This window comes from Abramis brama, assembly GCF_963993115.1.
Source record: "Abramis brama genome assembly, chromosome: 19".
Taxonomy (NCBI): Eukaryota; Metazoa; Chordata; class Actinopteri; order Cypriniformes; family Leuciscidae; genus Abramis; species Abramis brama.
The window spans coordinates 30,577,336-30,601,681 of record NC_139981.1 but is presented as its reverse complement, the minus strand read 5'-3'; the positions used below and the strand labels follow the sequence as shown (position 1 = coordinate 30,601,681).

At 38.9% G+C, this 24,346-nt stretch overlaps 1 protein-coding gene across 5 annotated transcripts in view; it reads left to right on the top strand.

The window, feature by feature from the left end:
• qkib (QKI, KH domain containing, RNA binding b) overlaps window positions 1-24,346 on the top strand; it is a 111,815-nt gene that overhangs the window by 2,368 nt on the left and 85,101 nt on the right. The window lies entirely within an intron of this gene.

Here is a 24,346-nt window from a genome sequence, read left to right as displayed (position 1 = left end):
GTGAAATTACATTTATAAAACTCCATCATTACACACATTACTCTACATTACTGACTCATTACTCATCATTACTTACTTATTACAGTGTGAGGGAGAGAGAGTCGTCATATTTCTGACACCCTTGAGCGATACCACCCTCCTTTGCGCAAGTTAGGTAGGTTGGAAGGTTTATAATTGCTGACATACACCATTCCAAATAGCGGTTATTTGCCAGTGAATCATCTGCGGCGAACATGGCATTTCAGTGTTGACGTAGTCCCTTGGCATCCGCAGTTAAATACCCGAGGATCCTGTTCATCTGCACATCGCAGTGGAATGACGTAAGCCTAACGACTCCTCTGTGACGTCAGTGCAAAATGACTTCTGTTGAAAAATATTCTCATTTGTCAATATAGACACTATTATAAATACACCAAAAAGTGCCTGTTATACACTATCCTGTTAAACTTGCTTTTCGGACATCATCATATACCCCTTGGGCGGGCCTGCGGCCTGGCTTTACTGTGCTTTGTGAATTGCAGCAATTTAAAAGTCGCTTTCTTGTTTGCTTCTTGCCACTCACATTTACAGCCTCTCCCTCTGGTCGAAACTAGCTTTTGGACAACATCAGTGATGTTCGCCTGTAACATTAGCCATGTAATCAGGACTATGTGGCTGATCTTACCTGCCAACATGAATAACATTATGCGTTTCAATTGTGAAGTACAGTATGACTCACGTCATGAGTTTTCACAGCTTTTTACACAGAGAGTTGGTGAGAATCTGGCGTAGAGATGTGTCATGCTGTTTAATGTGATCTTTTTCAGTAATATGCCAGTTAGAGGAGTTTCCTCCACCACATATTATGGGTTTGTCACAGTCTAGGTTGTGCAAATCTGAATTAATAACGCTGTCAAGGGAGCACAAACTCAGTCAGACTGAGACAGCGAGTTAGTCTTGTGCTCATGAGAGTCGGTTTCACTTCCACTATTGAACCATTGCAGAACTGATCCCTGACCTTAGATAAACAGGACATACTGCTCAGATCTGCATGTTAAGAGGGTGTGCAAATGCATGCATGCCTCTGATCAGTTGCCTCTTAGAAAACGAATTACAATTGGTCATGGTCTTTTGTGATTATCAGAATAGAAAATGTGTTTCTGGGTCCGTTGAGAAACGTATGTCCTGTTGTCGCGCTACAGCACTGCAACATATGGCCTGCGCTCCTCAACACACTTAATCTCAGATGCTTTGCCGCTATAGTGGAACCATCACCAAAGCAACCCTAAATCACGAGCTTTTGCTGAGCTCAGCTCTATCCTGTCCTAGAACGTAAATTACGGTCTACCGCTCATGCTGGACCACTGCATTGATCATACATGAACGTTTTCTGCACGGCTCTTGGAGAATGAAAACAGAGAAATGAATTGAGAGTGTTGAAAATCAGTGGCAGCATTGATAATCGAGGCAAGCGTTAGCTCAGACGCTGCGTGAGATCGCATGTGTGATATTCCCCATGGGGTGTTGTAATATGCAACAAATCTGGCTCTGTTTGGATGAGAGTGTGTGAATGTGTGTGTTTGTGTCGGCTTGCATCCATCTCATAATGTGCATTCATTTTACACTTTTGTTTGTAATATCACACGATCGGGTACAAGCAGTAGCTTGGGAGCACTTTAGATTTAGGCAATTGCTGACATTATTACTGTGAGAGCACTGTTAATTTTTGTAAATTACTCTAATGTAATCTACCGAAACTAGACGAACTGTTATATCCTCCCATAAATTACTATTATATCATTATCATTGTTTTTTTTTTTGTTATTTCTTGAACATTTGGTGCTAGTTTAGTAGTTATAGATCCAGGCCGGAGAAATTTTCAGTTTCCAGAGGTCCTAAGTTCACATTTAATCAGAAGTCACCGTATACTGAAGACTGTCTGGGATCCTGTGTTGTTATTGTGGCCTAGAGCACTTCACTAACTCTGGGTTGCTCTGGGGAGATTGTCTTGGTCATTTTAGACACTTTAGATGAGAAAGCTGTTTGAATGACAGATAACATTTTAAAACTGTTAATCTATTAACAATAATATTACATTAATCAAATTAAGTGCAGTTTATCACATATATCAATATTTGCTTAGAAAATCCCCCAATTGAACAATTGCATCAGTGATAGGAAAATGCCTTAAAACATGGAATCGCATGCAGGTCAGAGGGCAGGATTTACTGTGTTTTTTTAATCACATTAAAATAAAATCAGGAATCCACCACCCCAATTTCACCTCTATCTCTACTGACTGTTTTGTATTAAATATTAAAATATGTATTAATTTTGTAATCCAAGGCGAATTTAGAGCGTGTGCTGAAGCCAAATATGTATTTTAAATTAAAATGTGAACTTGTGAACTGTACATTTTGAGCAATAATAGCTTAGTGATTGGGGACATTGTTTAATCCTAATTCAGAATCCCCAATGATTTTTCCATGATTTGAACTCCGAGCTTTTTTGTGAAATATATATATAGTTCCAATGGAAACCAATGGAAACTTTTCACATATTCGGGGTTCTCATAAAGGGAAGTTGGGTTGGGCAAACTTGTATGTGTGTGTATATATATATATATATATTTCCACAGTTATTAACTAGGGCTGCACATATGCGATATGCAATAACCCTAATAATAATAAAATTATATATATATATATATATATATATATATATATATATATATATATATTATTTTATTATTATTGGGGTTTTTTTGCATTCCCATTTGCTCCAAAAGCAAAAGAAAAAAAATCACAATAGTGTTTATGACTTTTCCAAAAGAGGGAAAAAATTAATATTGAGGAATTGATTGAGGTGGTTAAGAGAGATAGATGTCAAATCACTCCTTTAGCCATTGTATTACACAGCAACTGGCTTTCTGAAATTTAATGCCAAGGTAATATAACCCAAAGTATAATCTAACATTACTAGATTTACAATGTTAATAACTGTGGAAATGCGTCATCACAGTCTGTGAAAAGGGTCCACTGGCCAAAACCACAGTCTAAAACCACTTTAACAAGTGCAAGCGAGCACCAGTGTATTTGATACACATTATGTGAAGCCCCTTGCCATAGTCAGTGTTGTAGAGAGATGTTTCTCCCCGCTCTGAAGAGTAGCGTGGCCTTTAGATATGAGACGTGCGACCGGCCCTGGCGCGTCACCTGTGAGCGATGCATGTGCGTGAAGCAGACGGGATGCTCACAGTCTAATGCGTAAACCCCTGCCCCCGTTAGTGCAGATGAATGCCCTCAATGGGCAACAGGAGCAGTCAGCCATGCTAGGCCCTGCACTCCACACTGTAATAAAGGTGATGAATTTAATCAGGGGAGCAGCCGCTGCCGTCAGTACAAGGCCCATAAGGCAAAGTTGTGCAGCTGACATCCATAGAGAATGGAGTTAGTTACTGTTTGAATAGAGACGGTAATAGAAACAGAGATGTATGAGGGCCTGTAAGGCACTCTAACGCTCAGTGGTCATTCATGGTTTGTACACCAAATTGTTCTTTTATGGTGTCGTAAAAGGTTTCTAAATAACTGACTGCTGCAATGTAGTAACTGGACGTACATAATATTTAGTATTCGAGGCACTCAAATTCGATGTTCAAATGTTCAAACATTCTGAATTAAATGTAAGATATTCTTTAGTCTTAGGAAGCCGAGCCTCAGACGGCATGGCAATGGACCACCCACAGACACTGCCAGTCTGATGCATATTGCACACAGAAATGGGAAGAGCTGGCTGAAATCGGATTGGCTGTAGTCTGGGTGTATCAGTCTGCCTGGAAACAAAGTCATGTTTTCCAACTACCAACATAGAACTATTTACTTGATTCGCCCAAAAATTCCAGTTGAGTTGCGTCAAATCTTTGAAAGATATTAGATGTCCTCAAACGATACTTTTATTCAGCAAGAATGCAAAGGATTTTTATTTCAAATAAATGCTTCTAAACTTTCTATTGAGAATCCTGAATAAAATGTATTATGGCAGGGTTCACCAATCTCGGTCCTGGAGGGCCGCTGTCCTGCAGAGTTTAGCTCCAACCAGCTCCAACACACCTGAACCAGCTAATCAAGGTCTCACTAGGCATAATAGAAACTGTCAAACAGGTGTGTTGGAGCTGGTTGGAGCTAAACTCTGCAGGACAGCGGCCCTCCAGGACCGAGATTGGTGAACCCTGTATTATGGTTTCCACAAAAATATGAAGCAGCAGAACAGTTTTCAACATTGATAATAATAAGAAATGTTTCTTGAACAGTGATATCTTATAGATCTTTTTTATTTTTTATTTGATGCCACTAAACTGGAAATTTTTGGCCAATCAAATAATTAGTTCTTTGTAAACATGATAATGTGACACTGAAGACACTGGAGTAATGATGCTGAAAATTCAGATTTGACATTTTAGGAATAAATTACATTTTAAAATACATTCAAATAGAAAACAGATATTTTAAATTGTAATAATATGTTAAAAATATTTGATACGTTTTATCAAATAATCTCAGCCTTGGTGAGTTCTTTCAAAAATATTTAAAAATCTTACCCAAAACCACAAACTCTTGAATCTTAGTATGTCTGTGATGATATCAGTATCTTATCAATTTGGATGGATGTGTTTTTTTTTTTTTTTTTTTAGTCTTTCACATTTCTGATCATTTATTTGATGTTTTCTCTATACAGTCACTAAACCTAAACACTGCTGTGCCTTTTTTCTTTTTTTTTTTTTTTTTTTTAACACCTGCCTCTAAATGGCATGTAAACAGTCAGTCAGACTGACCTTTACTACCTAAGTAGCTTCAAACTGAATGTACAGATAGTCAAAGACAATAATGTATAACTATTGGACAAGCTTTAGTTAAAAGAAAAAAAGGCATTACTTTAGTTTATGGTCAATTTCTCACTATTATCTTGTTGTTTATTAGCATGCATATTACTAGGATATTGGCTGTTTATCAGTACTTATAAAGCACATGTTAATAATGCCTTATTCTGCATTATCATATTCTACATCCCTTAATCTACCCAATACCTAAACTTAACAACTACCTTACTAACTATTAACAAGCAGTAATTAGGAGTTTATTGGGGCAAAAGTTGTAGTTAATAGTTAGTTAATAGTAACAATTGGACTCTAAACTAAAAAAAAACGTAAAAAAGTTAGTTGCCAATAAGTTAACAAGATGGATCTAATCTTCCCACTCATCAAGAACTTGTTTGTTCTGTTACCCAAATCTCAGAAGCCTCATTGACGAATTATTACTTATAATTATTACTTATAGTTAACCAGGGAAACAGGGCTGTTACATAACAGCTGGTTTATCACTAGCCAGACAGCACAAGCACACTAACAGCGGTCATTAATCTCTCACACAAATTCACATCTAAAAACACAATCTGACGTGTGCTGCTAATCACTCTCGGAGGACCGATTATAATGACTTTGCCTTCTAAAACTTCAATACAAGGCGGTTTACTTTCAGAAAAAGCTCTTTCTTGAAAGCTCCTTAAAGGTCCCATGAGGACTGGAGAAGCCCATGCTCCACTGACAATTAGTCTAAGTGGCCACATTCATCACCTAATTGGAGCAATTAATTAATTCTGAGGATTTTTACTGGGGTCAAAGTCAATTTATCCAGAATTAACTTCTTTAGGACTCTGTCTTTATTTGTAAAGTAGCTGTCCTTTCTGGGATACTTTATAATTCCTCTCACTTTGTGGCATTAGCGGAAGAGGAAATGAGCTGTGCGCTCATTAGACACTAGAGACAGAGACACTATGGGACATGGTATTACTTATTCAATGTATTTCACACCGAATGCTTAAATATGATACATTTAGTGAAAAGATCTAAATATATCATATTTTATTGTGTTATTTTAAATTCTGTCATTATTTACTCTCTATTTTGTTCTAAACTTTATCACCATGCAGCTCTTTTCTATACAATGACAGTTCATAGTGACCACCAGCTTTATTAACTGAAAGCATGAACGTTATACAGTTTTGGTTCTCAAGTGTTTTCTTTCGAACATCTTTTCTTAAGCATAAAATGACACAGATGGCTCCAGTGTTGTCTGATTGTCTAATATCAAATTCAGTAGGTCAGCAGCTATTTACCTTGGCATTGAATTGCAACAAGTTCTCTTCTTTTTTTTCTTTTTTTTTTTTTACATTTTCATTAAAATATATATATATATATTATTATTTTTTAATAAATTATACTAAAAAAATAACATTTTCATTCAAGCATTTAGCTTTTTCTGGCTTTTTCAAAATATTCTTAACTTTTGAATAAATTATTTATTCTTAGTTAATATTTAGAAATATTGAAAAGACTAGATAAGAAGAATTTCATTCATAAGAATGTGTTGTGAATTTTGCCCATTTCTTGGGTTCACTGACTCAATGATTAAGTCGCTAGTTAAAAATATTGATTACAAATAAATATATTTTTAGTATCAATAAAAAATAAAATAAATACTAACTAAAAACTAACGACGCAATACTATAATAGTCGAGTCAAGTCCCCTTTATTTATATTGCGCTTTATACAACACAGGTTGTTTAAAAGCAGCTTTACATTGTTAAAGACAAAAATATGCATTTCGGCTGTTGTTCATCTGAAGTCAGTTCAGTGTTGATTCAACTCTTCCTTTGTAAAGATCATCAATTATTAAATTAGTTCATTTCATCTATAAAGCAGTTCTGCAAATAATTATGTCATCGTCCAGCTCAGTTCAGGTCTCATTCAACATTAACAGCGAACAGCGTTTAACAAACAGTGCGTGATTATGATTCAGGCTGCATCACAAGTCAGAATTCAGATTGGGATCGGTACCATTCAAATATTCATCCAGTTCCTTTAGTTTGAAGAGCGATTCATTACGCCGGTATGGAGCCTGAAGCTTGCCATAGGGTCTGTGTGGAGGACCGGTCTGGTTCTTGTGGTCTTTGCCGAGGATCTGTGCCGATGTCTGTCGTGTCACAAGGGGGATTGACTAGTAGACACGGTCTCTGCTGCGTTTTGGTCGTGTCTAGATGCCCACAATACGTTGAGTATCCTGTGTGATTTACTATTTGTAAAGAACGCGACATGTAGAGCGTTCTAATCCAGTCACTTATGAGCTTCCATCTCAGTTCTGTTTCTGCAAATTCATTTTGTTCCTTTCAATGTCACTTTGATGGCCTCTACGTCCACTTTGTAACTGTTTTCTACTTGATTACTAGGCTGTGAGTTTGCAGACAATAGCTGGAAGATATTCCTGGGGTGAGTTTCACTTCATCTTACATTCTGAGACAGTGTGCCAGTGACACTAAGTTTAGTCCAATTGTAGCTCTTCGCATCGCAGTGATATTTTGAGATGCTCTGAGGTGATTGTGCATTGAACAGACTGAACTAAGATTCATAAGGTTGGCATCAGAGCAAAGGTCATGCTGTTTCAGGGAGACATGCTTTCCTTCTGAACATCATCATTTCCCGTCACAAGATAACTTTGAGGGGTCATTAGAGCAGAAGTGAAGAACACGCACAGAGAGACTGTCATCTGACAGTACTTGATGTACCAGAGCACAGGGGTCACGGGGTCATCGTGTCATGTGCCCCAGTTCTCCTCGCTCAAGAGCAGCGCCGGTTCATTTGAAGGAGAAATCAATCACATGACAAACCCCCCTTTCCATTTCGGCTTCCATCAGTTACTCTATATGTCATTGGGGATTATTATGGCCGGCTTCCTGGGATGCCATCATTATTAGTGAATACATCAGCGTTGAGCTTTATAATGCATTCACATCCCTCATTTTAAAAGCACTCTGTGTAATTGAAACGGTTTCTCACAGACTGCTGACTAAGTCTCGGGCTCTCCGGGAGACGGGGCGAGAGGGGAATGTGAATAGAATCTACCTACACGGACAGAGTCGTATTGATTTCAAAGTAAGAGGGTGAATGAAAAGGCAACATCTGAGCTCGTTTATGTCAATAGATTTTGGTCTCCTGTCGTTCCTTATCCTTGCCTATTGCCTCGGAGAGCGAAATCCTATAACCTGAAATAATTCATATTCCAGCGAGATGGTGCGTGAGAGCTAATGTGTAAATCAAAAAGTGTTTTTTGTGGTTATTTAACTTTACCTGTATTTAAATGCAATGTCTGTCACTATTAGGAGTGCTTGTGTTATTGCACCGCATTGTTATCTTATAGCTTATGTGCCAGGACATCTATAGTACCTGTAGGAAGTGGCATGCCAGTGTTATCGTAGTATCATGGAGATACTATTATAGTTTTTATTCATATTTTGAATTTTGTTTTATTTTTATATTTTGTGTTGTCATTTTAATTTTAGTTAAAAGTTTTTAATCTTAGAATCAACTTAATTTTCTCTAAGCCTTTTTTGGCATTTGCTTTCAATCAGCTAGTGATTTTTAGTGGATGGATGAAGTACAAGTGTAGTTCGTCAAATTAGTATTTTTTTGTCTTAATGTTGTACAGGATATGGATCGTTTTATCATTTAAAACCATGCAAGCAAACTTATTTTTGTGAAATGTTTTGTTTAAATATTGTGCATACAGAATGCTACCTAGCTTTAAATGAAATATCACTTGGTTTTTATGGTTTGCTATCTAATGTTGTAACATTTGGACATTTTCATGTGTGGTTTGAGTATCAAAGCCAGCCTGCTCTCTTGATTTTGCCTTTATTATTGGTTACTAAAAACCCATACTGGTCAATCAGCAGTCGATAATGTCCTAAATACCAGATGTCTCGAGCTGATCTGGTAAAAGGATCCAGTTATCTCTTTTAGCACCATGTCAGCATGTTGGTCTTGCTCAGGCCTCTGCTCTGCTGTTCTTGTCGTTGGGCTATTTTTTTCAGTCTGCTCCAGATTCGAAGGTAACGCTTGGTCAGATTTGAGGACTGTTGCTGCTCGGGTAGCAAAAGGAGATTGATGTGTTTACCTTTCGTCAGCAGCACAAAGTTCAAGGTACGAGAGAGACGTTTAATTGAATCTAGCCTCTTCTGAATAATTTTCAAATGTTCTGGGCTAGGAACCAAGCATATGCCTTTTAAAGGACACGAAGGGACCATCTAAAGTGCCATCCATTAGACTCTTCTGTTTAATATAGATAAAGAGCAATTCAGGCCATCTGAGAAATTATCGATTCCCTTACTTACTTAGCGTGATTTATCTCATACCCTTTGCACACCAAATGTGCATTTTAATCCTTTGTTAAAGGCTAATGGCTCTCGCAGGTTTTTATATAATGTCAGAACACAGCCAAAAATTTCCCTGTTAATAGCATCGTCACACTAAAGCCGTAACTGACCTTGATTTGTTAGATCTGGACTTGCTCATGTATATTGTAGATTTACAGTTTCAATGTAATGCATTTGTCATACCTCTCTAGGACTAAAATCGTGTTTCACACTGAAAACTCAGTATGGACTTTTTGTAAAGGGTAAGATGTTGAAGCTAAAAAGTCATGTTTTCAGCATAAATGTGACCTTCCGTTCCAAGAGCATGTGATGTATGTGGCTGTTCATTTTCTTAAATTAACCTATTAACTCCTTACCGCCTCGTCCCGTGACAGCGCAACACAATTAGGTGCCAGCCAATCGGAGAGGCCAGAGCGGAGAAGGGATTTGCTTGGCTCTGTGCTTCACTTCATTTGCTAACTGATATATGAACAACGCTGAGACTGTGTGTACCTGTCATCTGATGTTCCTCTCCCCTTGTCCATCTCTGAAAAGACAGTCGCGGTCACTAGCCTTGTTCTCATCTCAGTGCCTAGTGCTTTCAGCTCTTCATACAGATTGAATGTCTCAGTTACACAAAATGATTATGTGTTTTTTGACAACCAGACTCAACACTTTGATTACTTCTCAAAAGCGTCTCGTGCTTTCTTAGTTTTTCAGTATTTTTAAGTAATTGATATTAAATGAGGAATGTCTTGATTAAGATTTAATGGACCAATTTGCATTGATCCATGTTTACCGTGCTTGGTTAGTTATGTGGTGGAGTTTTGAGATGTTATCAAATAGTTAAGAAAGTTGTGTGGTAGAGCTTCAAAATGCTATTGCAGGATTGAGCTGTGTATTTGTGTTTTGAGGAATTATTGGTGAACATTAGTTGTGTAATGTCGTTTTGAAGCATTATAGAAGTGTAGAGTTAGTTGGATAGTGAGTTTTCAGTAACTAGTTACGTGTTCAGTTCCAGTAGTTGTCTAGTAGAGGTTTGAATTGACAGGTTTATTTTTTAAGTGTAATGAAAGGGTTGAGTAAGTTGTGTAGTGGAGATCTGAGGTGTTATTTAAAGATTGACCAGTTGTGCATTGTTGAAGGGATGAGTTAGTTGTGTATTGGAGTTTTGAGGTGTTATCGAAGGGTTGATGTAAAGTTTTGTGACATTAATGAATAATTAAGTTAGTTGTGTAGAAAAGGTTTGAGGCATTATTTAAAGATTGACCAGCTGTGTTGTAGAGTTTTGAAGAGTTATCAAATGGTTTAGTTAGTTAGTTTTTTAGTTGTTATTTACAGGTTCAGTTAGTTGTCTAGTAGAGCTTTGAGGCATTATTGAAGGGTTGAGATAATTGTGCAGTGGAGTTTAAGTTATTGTTTAGGTTGAGTTAGTTGTGTAGTGGAGTTTTGAGGCGTTGTTGAAGATTGAGTTAGTTGTGTAGTGTAGTTTTGAGGTGTTGTTGAAGATTGAGTTAGTTGTGTAGTGGAGTTTTGAGGAGTTGTTAAAGGTTGAGTTAGTTGTGTAGTGTAGTTTTGAGGAGTTGTTAAAGGTTGAGTTAGTTGTGTAGTGGAGTTTTGAGGCGTTGTTAAAGGTTGAGTTAGTTGTGTAGTGTAGTTTTGAGGAGTTGTTAAAGGTTGAGTTAGTTGTGTAGTGTAGTTTTGAGGAGTTGTTAAAGGTTAAGTTAGTTGTGTAGTGGAGTTTTGAGGCGTTGTTGAATGTTGAGTTAGTTGTGTAGTGTAGTTTTGAGGCATTGTTGAAGATTGAGTTAGTTGTGTAGTGGAGTTTTGAGGCGTTGTTAAAGGTTGAGTTAGTTGTGTAGTGTAGTTTTGAGGAGTTGTTAAAGATTGAGTTAGTTGTGTAGTGGAGTTTTGAGGCGTTGTTGAATGTTGAGTTAGTTGTGTAGTGTAGTTTTGAGGCATTGTTGAAGATTGAGTTAGTTGTGTAGTGGAGTTTTGAGGCGTTGTTAAAGGTTGAGTTAGTTGTGTAGTGTAGTTTTGAGGAGTTGTTAAAGGTTGAGTTAGTTGTGTAGTGGAGTTTTGAGGCGTTGTTGAATGTTGAGTTAGTTGTGTAGTGTAGTTTTGAGGCATTGTTGAAGATTGAGTTAGTTGTGTAGTGGAGTTTTGAGGCGTTGTTAAAGGTTGAGTTAGTTGTGTAGTGGGGTTTTGAGGAGTTGTTAAAGGTTGAGTTAGTTGTGTAGTGGAGTTTTGAGGCGTTGTTAAAGGTTGAGTTAGTTGTGTAGTGTAGTTTTGAGGAGTTGTTAAAGGTTAGTTGTCTAGTAGAGCTTGAAGACATTGTTAAAGGTTGAGTTAGTTGTGTAGTGGAGTTTTGAGGCGTTGTTGAATATTGAGTTAGTTGTGTAGTGGAGTTTTGAGGAGTTGTTAAAGGTTGAGTTAGTTGTGTAGTAGAGCTTTAATACATTGTTGAATGGTTGAGATAGTTGTGTTGTAGAGTCATTTTCAAAGGGTTGAGGAGTTAGTTCTTAGGGGGAGTTTTTGGTTGTCAACAGGCTGAGTTGTCTAGTAATGCTTTGAGACATTATTGAAGTTTGTTAGGAAAATAGGTCGAGATAGTTGTGTAGAACATTTCCACTTGCATTTTGCAGATGCCTTTATCCAAAGTAGTTACATTGCATTAAAGCTATAGATTTAATCATGCATTCCCTGAGAATCGAACCCATGACCTTGACATAAGCCCCGTAACCTACTGTTACAGAGTTTTGAGGCGTTATTGAAGTTTTGAGTTAGATGTATAGTAGAATTAGAGAGGGCTGAGTTAGTTCTCAGGGCACTGGTGAAGGGCTCAGTTTGTGTAGTAGAGTCTTACGGTGTTGTTGAAGGCCTGAGTTAGTTGTATACAAAAGTTGTGAGGTGTTGTTGAAGAGCTGAGTTAGTTGTGCAGCGGGATTTCGAGGGATCATTTAAGGGGCTTGGTCAGTTGTACAGCATGATTTTGCTGGGAGTTATTAGGATTTGGTGGTTCTGTGAAAGAGCCTGGAGGCATGCGGCGTGTGTTTGTGTGACAGAGTAGCCCATATGCTGGCCTCAGTATGGAGCCCAGCTGAATCTCGCTCCTGCTGCATATTAGCTCAGTAGCATTCACCACTAAGAACCATCATTTCCTCTGTGTCAGCACCTCCTGAGGCAGCACACACATACACACAAATACTCTCTCTTTTATAAATGTGCCTAAACAGCACACACACCGGAGTTGCCCCGAGGCCTTGCTCTGGCTTTTCTGGCTGATGGGATAAACCCCTTCCCCCCTACGTTTATTTAAATGGCACCAGTAGCGTTCTGAAAAAGGAAGGTGCTGCCTTGCACTTTTAAATAGGGCAGAAATCATTACATACAACAGAGTGTGTAGACAGATCTAGGTTTTTTTAACACACAAGGGCATTTACACAAGGGACAAGACCACAGAAATATATGAACATGCAAATTCATTATAAGTATCCACTCAGAGCGAAGTCCAGGAACGAGATGCTGCTACAGTTTGGATTCTAATCTCTCCTGGTATTTTTATCTCACTATATTGGAGAACAAATGAAACTCAATATTTAAAAATGTAAATCATCATACAATTCGTCATTCAAAAGTTAATCATACAATAGTATTTCTTTTATCACAATATCAAAATTAAGTGAAAATGGGATTCATTTTAAATCATTTTGGTTTAGGTTTGAGCAGATGTTGCCATATTTGTCTTGGTGCTTCTAACATATTCCAGTTTTTTTTTTTTTTTTTTTTGGGGGGGGGGGGGGGGGTATACATTTTTTTCATTTCTAGAAATGTTTTTCTTGTGAATATTGTCTTATTGTATAAAACAAGCCATTTCTTGCTGTTTCTGTCGTTTCCATCGTTACCATCGGAACTTGTGACCATGGTTGACCAATCATTGTGTAAATGATCTAAATGAAATGTCTAAGCTTGTCCAGGGCATATTTCTCAAGGTCTTGTTTATCTTTTTTTATAGTAATGCTTTTTTAAACTATCTCACAAACATATTCATTAAAAGTTACAGAGCTCAGAAGGTGCCGTAGAACTGCATAACAGAAATGACCCTTTTGCCTTTGCATGTGAAGTGTGTTTCTTTGCAGTGCGTGTGTTCTCTGCACAGGAGAGACGGTGTGTGTTCAGACACTCTGATGCACTGCTGTCTGCTTCTTCCACAGCACACTGAGCTAATTGAAGTGGGTCTGTGCCAGAGCCGGTGATGCGCAGAGCGTATCCCTCCTCCTTCCTTTTCATGGCAGGGCTTTGCGCCACTGAAGCATCCCCTGCCTGTGCAATTGCATTCTGGGGGATTTTTTTTTTTTTCCCTACAGGCACAGGTGGCCACTGTCACTGTTGCATCAGTGCATCCGTTGCATTTCCAGCCTCACCCACACTTAAGCACAAAAGTGTTAGCGTTGCGGTAGAGAGGAAGCCCACAACCTTCCTTCCAACATCCATGCTGGTTAACCTTGATTGGCAACAACCTGTATTTGCCAGAATTAGCTGTTGCGTGGGACTGAGTTAGCAGTTCTCCAACTGCTAACTTGCTGACTCACTGTTTATTCACAGCATCATGAAAAGATTCTTGGAAGAATACTTGGAAGTTCTTTCAGATTGCACATTCAGACGTCAGTGGTCAATGTTCATACGTGACTCTGGCGACATTTCTGCAAAATCTGAAATACTTTGATTTGGCACATACCACCTACACTCAACCCGACCATAAACCTAACCAATAGTGTTAACAAAAGCAAATGTGAGATTTAAAATGCTAACGCTGAATCAGCCATGCCATTTTAGCTTCTGCAAGTCTTTTATTAGAGCTCTTTTATTGTGGTTTGTGTAGTTACTAGATCGCTCCACATCACAAGTGCAGTGCTATAGAAGAAATGTACTGATGAAAACGTGAAAATACATCAGTTTACAAATCATGCACTATGTTTTGAGGTCACAACATAGTGTTGTGCAAACAACCGCATAAAAATAAGTCTTACTAATCGATAATCTGCCCTGCAATATACAGTATATATTTTTTAAGGAACCAAATTCGTTGGTGTTTTACTGCCACTAGTGTTAATTTCAACTGGAACCTGCATTGAATTACATACATATAGGTATGTTTTGGGAGATTTGCTAAAATGTAGCCAAAATCATCACATACAGTATTTACAATGAACCTGGGGTTGCAAGTGGTAGTGTATCTGCTATGATTAAGGCGTTTAGTATTTTTCATTGTTCTTTTTTCTCTTTTTTGAGCAACAATCATGAATCACTTTGTAGTAGACATTTCTCCCAACAGTGCTTTGAAAAACGAATTTTCTCTTTTTATGTGATGTCATACTCCCTCCTCCCTTCACTCATGCCTTTTTTGATTGGCCGAAGTCGCAGGAACTAAAAAGTAGTCGCAGCCTCCAAATGTGTTGCATTCATCCTCTTTCAATTTGCTAGCATGTCTCTCACGTCTTATCTTAGCCATCCAGCTCAGCTGTCTCATTCTCTGGAGGAATCCGGAACTGTTCTTGCTGTTTGCGTCTCATCCACACCAGCGGGCATGTGTTCTCATTTCATCCAAGCACTGGTGTGTATATGTGTGTGTGCGTGCGTGCATGCGGAAGCTGGGCAGTATTATCATTCCGAGGAGAACGCAGGCCCAGATGGCATCTCAGTTTGAGAGCGCGCCCTCTTTCTCCCTCCTCGCTGCCACCTTCGCTCGTGATGCATTCGCCTCTGACAGAGCCGCGTAATTACAAACACAGAAGGATGTCATCTACCCCGGCTCTCTCTGTCTTTCAGGAGGTTCTCGTCGCTCTGTCTTTATGCTCCGGAAAGTGTGTCAGTAAAAGCCTGCTTTGCTCATGTCTGTGACTTGGTCAGGTGTAGTTTTTATTCTCAGTGTCCTCCCGGTAATATCACTATCTCTGTGCTGTCTCTCTGCTCACTTTATTCATTGTTGTTACATGATACCTAGAGCCACCTCTAAGCCCACCTTCAAGAATAGCCAATTACTCTTACTGCTGAGTGTGCGTCTTCACCACAATGAAGGATCACTCATTTCCCTTTGTATTTGTGTCATTCGTTGCTCAGTAGACTTAATGGAGTTCTCATTTAAGATTCATTTAAAGTCCCCTTGTGGTGAAAATCCAGCTTTTAATGTTGTTTATGTCTATGTGGTCTTTTTAATGGTCTTTTAAAGACAAACCATTGCTGAGCATTTTCTCCTTAAAACTGCAGTGAACCAAAGACAGGTCAACGTGTGATCATCAACGAGTGGATCTCTGTGAGTGAGTGAGTGGAGGCGGGGCTCATTTGCATATTCATAGAACCGCGTATTCTAAATGAGGCTATTCAAGCTATTTTAAGGCAAAAACGTTTAAATATGTCATTTTGGTGAGTTTTAAGGGATAAAATAATTGACTACAAGGGAACTTTAAAGGTGATGTGTGTGATTTGGATGAAATTTGCATTAATGGTGCATAAAATGCACTTTTTTATCTCAATTTAATCTCATTACTGTCTAGAAAAAATACCTTTTCTTTTCATTTGAGCATGTTTATGGATGTTCTCTCTTTCAATTCACCACATGCATCTCTCCATGCAGCGAGAGTCTGTGATGTCGTAGCGTATCCATCTGTTCAGATGAAGGCCTTGCCACAGGCACTGCCACCTATAGCGCTTTGTGATGTCACCGTGCGGCTATCATTTGAGCTCAGACTGTCATCTGGTCGGACCCTGTAATTTCCCAGCTGTTTGATTAATTTTAAGAAAGCCCGGGTGTCTGCGATCTGTCACTGGTGATGTTGACGAGGCCAGAGGAAGCTCGCGGTGTGAAATCCTCTGATTGAGCGGAGCTGTGATTACGATTAGAGATGGCTGCCGAGATAGACTTGAGCGGCTGTTGAGGGTCATTCGCTCTCGGGCTGGGCTAATAGTTAGCAATGCCGCTGAAAGACGAATGTAATTGTGGGAGATCTGGAAGGCAGATTGTGTTGTACTGACAGAGCGGATGGATCGTCTGTATTGAGTGTCTTTTCCTACCTTGCTTTTCTGTAGAAAAGCAAGAACATTTCGCAGGCCTGCTGAAAGCCCTCACATGGTTTGTCACCAACAAATGTTTTGGATTTTCCAGAGGTCTATGTGACCTATTAATTATTTATATTAATTAATTATTAGTAATATATTGTAAACTGTAATCTATTCCAGTGATTAAAGCTGAATTTTCAGCATCATTACTCCAGTCTTCAGTGTCACATGATCCTTCAGAAATCATTCTAATATGATGATTTGCTGCTCAAGAAACATTTCTGATTATTATAAATGTTAAAACACAGCTGTGCTGCTTTATATTTTTGTGGGAAATGTGATGCATGTTTTCAGGATTCATTCAGAATGAATAGAAAGTTCAAAAGAACGCAATTTATTTGAAACAAATCTTTTGTCTTTGTGTTTTTTATCATGTTTATTCCCTCCTTGGTAAATAAAAGTATTCATTTCTTAAATATTCTATATTCATCATGTAATATAGTAAAATTGGTTGGTGTCAGTAAGTTCAATCAGTGAAGGAATTTAATTGAAAAGAATCATTTGTTTGTGAATCAGACTGTATTGGTTTCGTTGTATGCCCACATGGTTAGTTATAAAGACGTGTGTTCTTGCAATTATTTTGGATTTCATCATTATTTATTTCAGACTGCAATCTCAGGTAAAACATGACTTTATGCCATGATCAGACTGTATATTCAGCCACGGCAGTGTAGATTGCTGAAAAGCGATCTAAGTTTGCAGGTCAACAACATGCCTAGACCAGGATCGACACTAACTAGCATAAATTAGCCTAAAGCAGCTTGCAAATCAATGCTGGTTTGAGCTGGTCTTTTCAGCTATTTTCTGTAATTAAGTTATGTGCGTACTTCCACATCTGTGTTGGAGGCATGAGGGGATCTGTCACACCATGAGCCACCACACGTGTGTCGGTCTGTGTGCCAGAATGTGTATCAGTATGTGCGCAGGTGGCTGTTGCGTGTTCAGTAGTGCGGGAAGTCCAGCCCTGGAGGCCGGCGCAGGAAAATGATTGAATTCTGAGGGCGAGAAAGCTGACAAATCACTAAAAAACACTTTAAAAACGCTGTAATAACGCTGTCCATAAATCACCACTGACAGTTTAATCATCCTCGGGTCTGGGGCCTGATCTGACCACTGGACAGCCCTCCCTAATCAGCCAGCGAAGAAAACAACCCTGAGCACATCATGCATTCTCCTCTGCTTATGCCTTCAAACGCTCGGAATTTGGACGGGAGCATCTATAAACGTCTCCTCATGGTCCAACATGATCAGACAGGATAATTAAACCACTCAGCGTGCTCTTGCGGGCATCGCCTGGGCTTTGAGCTTGTTTGGTAAATGAGTTTGACTTGTCTGTAACAAAACATTTTTCCTATGTGTATTTCCAGGGTTTTTACAGCTGTTAGCGGTATGACAACTGACGGCTCGGAGTAACTCAGCCTATAAAAGCTGGAGGAGAATGGAGCTTGATTCACAGTTGTTGGGATGTGTGTTTTCTGCTCTAGAGAGGAAGAGGCTAATCCTCTGCATCTCAACTGGTATATTCAGACTGAGTGGCAGGGACTTAACGGCCTCGGGCATATTTGCGATGCTAATGTGGGTATCTCTATGGGCTGGCTGGTGTTTATCATTATCATTACAGGATACTTGATGCCAAGGCCATTTTGTCATTGAAATCCCAATCAGAGCCTTGCCTCCACATATAGTGTCAATATAGTGTATGTGTGTGTGTTTTATTTGATTCATGACACTCTCCAGTGCTGGGAATAATGCGTTACAATTGGGCTGGGTGGGAGGACACTACATACTATGCAATGGTAGAAATGAGTCAGCTGGTTGAGATTCTGCTTTGATTCTGCAAAAAATCTGACAGCAAGCAGAAAACTATAGTCTTCTCACTTCCAGTGTAGACAGCATTGTTGATTACGTTGGGAGCAATTTATTTTTCTAATTAGTGTTAATTTTGGCAACAAAAGACATGTTCGTCGACAACCTTTTTTTCACAACGAGACGATGACGAGGCAACACCAGCATCATTAAACGATAACTGTGACTATATGCATGGAATATCATTGACGAAAAAAGACGAGACTAAATAGTAGTTAAAAATAAAATCTTGCTGATGATCTAAAAACCATAATGACCATCATTTCCATAATGACCAACACAACCAAGACCAGCGCAAAATTAGCGGCCGTTTTTTTGGGGTGTTAAATAATGGTGCAAATACTAGTAAACTGACTTAGTACGCAAATCTTAGTACATCACCTTACATGATTAATGTAAATACTCTCCTCCCATAAATTTTGTTTTTGATTTTGGAAACTCACACAAATGCATATGCAATAAGGTCAGCTGCAAAAATAACCCTGTCCACGCCTTTTCAGCGCTAATTCTTCACTGCGTGTCTTTAGTAAATCCTGACAGTAGTTTTTTAATGGCAAAGAGGGTTTGCGCTGGAGCAAGCTTTTAGAAAATCTGGCCTTAAATTTATTAATATTAACATTCTAACTACTATCAACTAACAAACCACTCTGATCAACGAATCAGTACAAAGAAACTATAAAAAGTTTCATAATCAATGCAAATAATGCTCAATTAATGTATAACTTATTAATTTATTACTCATCTCATTACCTACAACAACATATGACAGCAACACTTTATTACCTTTTCTCACAATGTTTTATGAGCACAAGTTTTCATTCACAGTAATTACCATCTCTCTTAAGTTAATGGAAAGTATCCGTTCTAGACACAGCACTCGTTCTCCAATAACGTTGTCCCTTTTCACTGACTTATGAAAACACATGCTATCATTCTTGTGTACTCAACCTCAGAGGAAGCTTTCAATGCCACTGTCTTTCTTGGCGGTGGCCTTCGATGTCAATGTGAAAAGCTTAAATCACTTTTGATAACAACATTGCTATAAAGCCCGGAGACTGTACCTCGCTTATGGCCATCGACAGGGCTCTTTTAAGCTGCGATTTATTGAGATGAGCACAGACCACCATTAAACAGACGTTTAGCTGAAGTGTCTGTCCAAGGCAGCCTCAGCCCACAGGCTATTATTATGGGAAGCTGCCTGAATATCTTTTAGATTGCTTAAACCCTATTAAATCAAAATTAAAGTTTGTGGCTTTCAGGCCACGTATATTAGCTATGAAGTCCTATAATAACTCTTTAATATAAAGAGTTGTAAAGCATGCATTATCATGTTTGATGCGCAAATTCCTAAGACCTCTAAATTGCCATTATTATCAAAACTTTGCTGAAAAACTTGTTGCACAAAATCTAGTACATGCCTTTTGCCCCCTGATGGATAGTTTACATTTTTTTAGCAAGTGTGGCAGTTTGCAATTTTAGGTTAAGTCCGACTACGCCACCCGGAAATAGTCCGGGAACCCACAGATTGTTCAGGTACACAAAGCACGCAGATACGTAGTGGCTGAGTCAGATAGCAGACAACGATGATAGTACAAAAAAATACAACACGATCTTCAGTAACAAATCGTAGAGTCAGATAAATCAACAATCACACACACACACACACACACACACACACCTACCACTTCAGAACCTGGGGGATTTGTCCTGACTATTAGATCAACACAGCAACCACTCGTGCTCTCTCACAACACTCCACCCGTTGTGAACACTGCAGACTGTCAGTCAAACCACCACCACACCCAGAAGACTTCAGGAACCACGGGTACCCCAGATTCTGAAGGGAAAAGACAAGAACAATCAATATAACAATAAACAAAAACACATACACTTTCCACATAAAACTCTGTCAATGAAGCGTATAATCACACCCGGCCGTAAAGGCCTGTCTTTCTCAGTAGCAATACCAGCCAACCAGCTGATGCTCGTGGACCGTGATCAGCACGATAGCGGGCGTTAATGGGTCATTCCCCTATGTCTTGACAAACATATTAATCACAAACAGAAAATCAATTCAACACAAACAAAACAGAAAATACAAAAGAAAACCAAACATTCCTAATAATGTACAAATATAAGGGTGACACACATAGACCTTCGTCGCTGTAAGATTACCCCTCCCCCGTCCTCAGTCCACCCGTCGAGGAACACTGTCACAGCCCCAATTTAGATGTATCCTGGCAGGCTGTACGCTCAGCGCGTATTTTGATCAGCTCAGACGTCGTCCTTGACCAGATGGAGACCGTCACACTGTTGAATTAGAATTCGCATACAAGTTCACAGAAACTGTAGTTCAAATAAGAGACGGAAGGGCGGGCGAACACAGCGACTTGGGAGTGAAACACAATCCGTCCGAAGTCGTTCAGCGTCACACACACAGATAAGAGTTACAGAAAGTAGCACGAGCCGACAGTGTCTTCAATGCTCCCACAATCTGCAAAGCCTGCTAAGCCTGCTGCAACACCTCCACGCCTCATACCACTATTAAAACATAACATTAGGTTTAGGAGATGATCGTCCCGTTAGCTTAGGCATAAGAAAAATGCATCACATACCTGCGGTAAATAACTCGTGCCGCGCAGTGCACTCAAGGCGTGCTAATAAAAGGCTCGCCATGATAAGCGTTCACTCCACGTTCTCCTCCGCCACACTGCAAGTTAAGCGAGTCCCAAATTACCCTTTCTGATCCAAACATTCATGCACTTGCCACAAAAGCCCTTACCTCCTGAACCTAAACCGGCGCCCCAGAATGACATCACTTCCCGGACTCGGAATAGCACGCTTGCCTAGATGTCTGCCGCATCTCTTTTTATACCCGCAGAACACCATATTTGGGAATTAACCCTATGATGGCTGATTACATCACCACACAAGTAAAGCCTGGATGGGACTAGTTTTCCCAGTGTACATTAGAGAAATTCATGTTTCATAGACGTACTTTGCGATTTTAATCCCGTCCGAATCTGCCAAGTCTGTTTTTCTCGCACAACATCTGTAAAAATCCCAGAGCAAGTTCCTACTGTTTTTCGGCAAACTCAATGGTCCTCAATGGAGAAATCTAATCTCGTCCGAATGCGAATGTCTGATTGCTGATATTGTATCCCAACGCTCATGTGTTTTTGACCTGCCTGAGCCACTGTTAGTGCACCAATCTTCCGCATGCTGCACCTTTCATTGGGGATTATATTAGAAAAAAAATGTAAGGAGAGCCAAATCGTGGAAGATTGGCCACTTTAGCACCAGGTAAGATATGATGGAATGAAGCAACTTAGGTTTACTTGATTATCTATATCTTTTTTTCAATTTCTTTTTTTTTTTGAAGTTTTATGTTAAAATGTGAGTATCAAATATGATCCATCAGAATGTTTCTTTTTTTTCAAATTCATATCTCAATAATCATTGTATTGCTTTGCATTATATGTTTCAGAACTACATAGCTTTGATAATAAATCTAAGCATTTAAATATCATCTTACTAAGACATGTTATTGGGAGATAAAGAGTGACACTGGTATTTATATGCATTTTATGTAGTCAGCTGGACTGTTATAAAGATCTCATTGATTGACATTAGCTATCAAAATTTCATCTCAATGTTTCGCCATAAATGTCAGCGTCTGCACCAAATTGCATTTTGTTGCTCAGTTTGGGCTTCTGAATAAAACAGAGGTGTTTTTATTTCCTTCTCGAGTGTGAGCTCCATATTTTTCTGCTTCAAGAAAACACGTTGCAAATATTCATGACTAATGTTGCCCACCAGCAAAGAAAACTTTAAGATTATAGTATAAAAAAAAAGATGGCGAGAAATGACAGAAAGAATTGTGGGGCCTTTAAACTGCATGTTTTCTTAATGAGGACCAAATCACATCTGCCGTGTCACGTGAGTGTTTTTCTAATTGCTCAAATTAGATGCAATTACAATTTCAAGACAAATTCTCCATGACCTCACAAGAGGAGTCAAATTCACAACATATGTATTGGAGAAAGGACACAATAGTGTGCGTTCTGTGTGTCTTCTTGCCGTGTGTGTGCGAGTCTATGGAAGTGCGCGATCTCCATTGTAATTACATCTCTCCCTCAAACCGACCTCTTCAATTTGCCTTTGAGAATTGCGCCAGGGAATTCTTCATCCAGTAATAGAATTACACAACAGTGGCAGCAGCTTGAGACTGGGATATTTAATGTCTTATATGAAATATTAACTGACTTGGTGGTTTTAATTGTCTTTTCCACCATTTAGAGCCCTCTCTCTCTCTCTCTCTCTCTCTCTCTCTCTCTCTCTCTCTCTCACTGCCTCTCTCTATCCTCAGGAATAATAGAGAACGGTTTCAGAAAAGGACCGTTATTACTCACTTTATTAAGTGGCGGAAGGATCACATGTAATAACAGTGATTACCCGTTCTCCATCTTCCCTCGTTTTACTGCAGTGAACCTCAGGCAGGAGTTCAGTGTGTATTTTTGCTGGTAAAATAGTTTCTCTTATTGAAGTTTAATGTGTAGATTCATGCAGCCGGTTGACGTCTGGTCTGACATGTCACCTGTCACCAGAACCTGCTTCACAACATATGCATTCGAGAAAGGACATAATATGATTTATCATTTATCAACAATAGGAGAAGGAGCCTTTTATTTTTCTTAAATTATTGAACTTTGGGAATATTTCAATGGCGCTTTGGGAAAAAGAGCAAAGCAGGTTGCTGTAGTGAGAAAGCTCTCATCAGGGCCTCCAGGCAAAATGGATACACATGTCTCCTGAGGAAATTCAGAAGCTCGTCATATCCTCTTAGAAAGATCTTTTGTGGTTTTACAGCTGTTCAAAGACAGAGAAGCTCTCTTAGCCCACGTCTTGTCATTCTCTTTTTCTCTGTTCTTGCTGAGGTGGTCTTCGCTTGTCTTGTTCAATTGTACTAACTGTCGATCCTGAGCAGAGACTTTTGGCCAGACTGATGTCAGTCTGTAGTGAGTCTGAACTTTATACTGTGGTGCTCATGTGGGTGTCTGATCTTACACTAAAATCTGGTCAAATATTATGAATAAATTGACAACTGTTGTGACTGTTATATTGCTACTGCTTAAAGGTTTAGTTCACCCAAAAATGAAAATTATCCCATAATTTACTCAAGCTCAAGCCATCCTAGGTGTATATGACTTTCTTCTTTCAGCCAAACACAATCGGAGAATATCCTGGCTCTTCCAAGCTTTATAATGGGAGTGAATTGTACCGGAGATTTTGAAGCCCAAAAAAAGCGCATCCATCCATCATAAAAGTAATTCATACGGCTCCAGGGGGTTAATAAAGGCCTTCTGAAGTGAAACGTTTCTGTAAGAAAAATATCCATATTTATAACTTTATAAACTATAATCACCTAGAATGGCTTGAGCTTGAGCAAATTATGAGATCATTTTCATTTTTGGGTGAACTAACCCTTTAAGCAGTAGCACAATCGGAGTTATATATAAAAAATATCCTGGCTCTTCCAAGCTTTATAATGGGAGTAAATGGTACCAGAGATTTTGAAGCCCAAAAAAGCGCATCCATCCATCCATCCATCCATCCATCATAAAAATAATCTGTACTGCTCCAGGGGGTTAATAAAGGCCTTCTGAAGCAAAGCATTTTTGTAGGAAAAATATTCATATTTATAACTTTATAAACTATAATCACTGGCTTCCGGTAACTGGCGTACACAAGTCTAGTTCCGGCGAAAGAGGGTGACCTCTGACCCCACGCATCTTCATACTTACACCTAGGATGGCTTGAACTTGAGTAAATTATGGGATAATTTTCATTTTTGGGTGAACTAACCCTTTAAGTATGAAGATTAAAAGGTCAAAAAGGCATAAAATCACAGTGAAACAGTTTAACGTGTTATGTGGAAACTACAAACTAGCATGTCAGTCGTTTCCACAAAATATTAATCGAAACCTTATTTTTCAGAAAATTCATCACATTGCCATCACAGGGATAAATTACATTTTCAAATATATTAAAATAGATAACAGCTTTTTAAAATTGTAATTATATTTCACAATATTACAGTTTTTACTGTATTTTTGATCAAATTAATGCAGCCTTGGTGAGC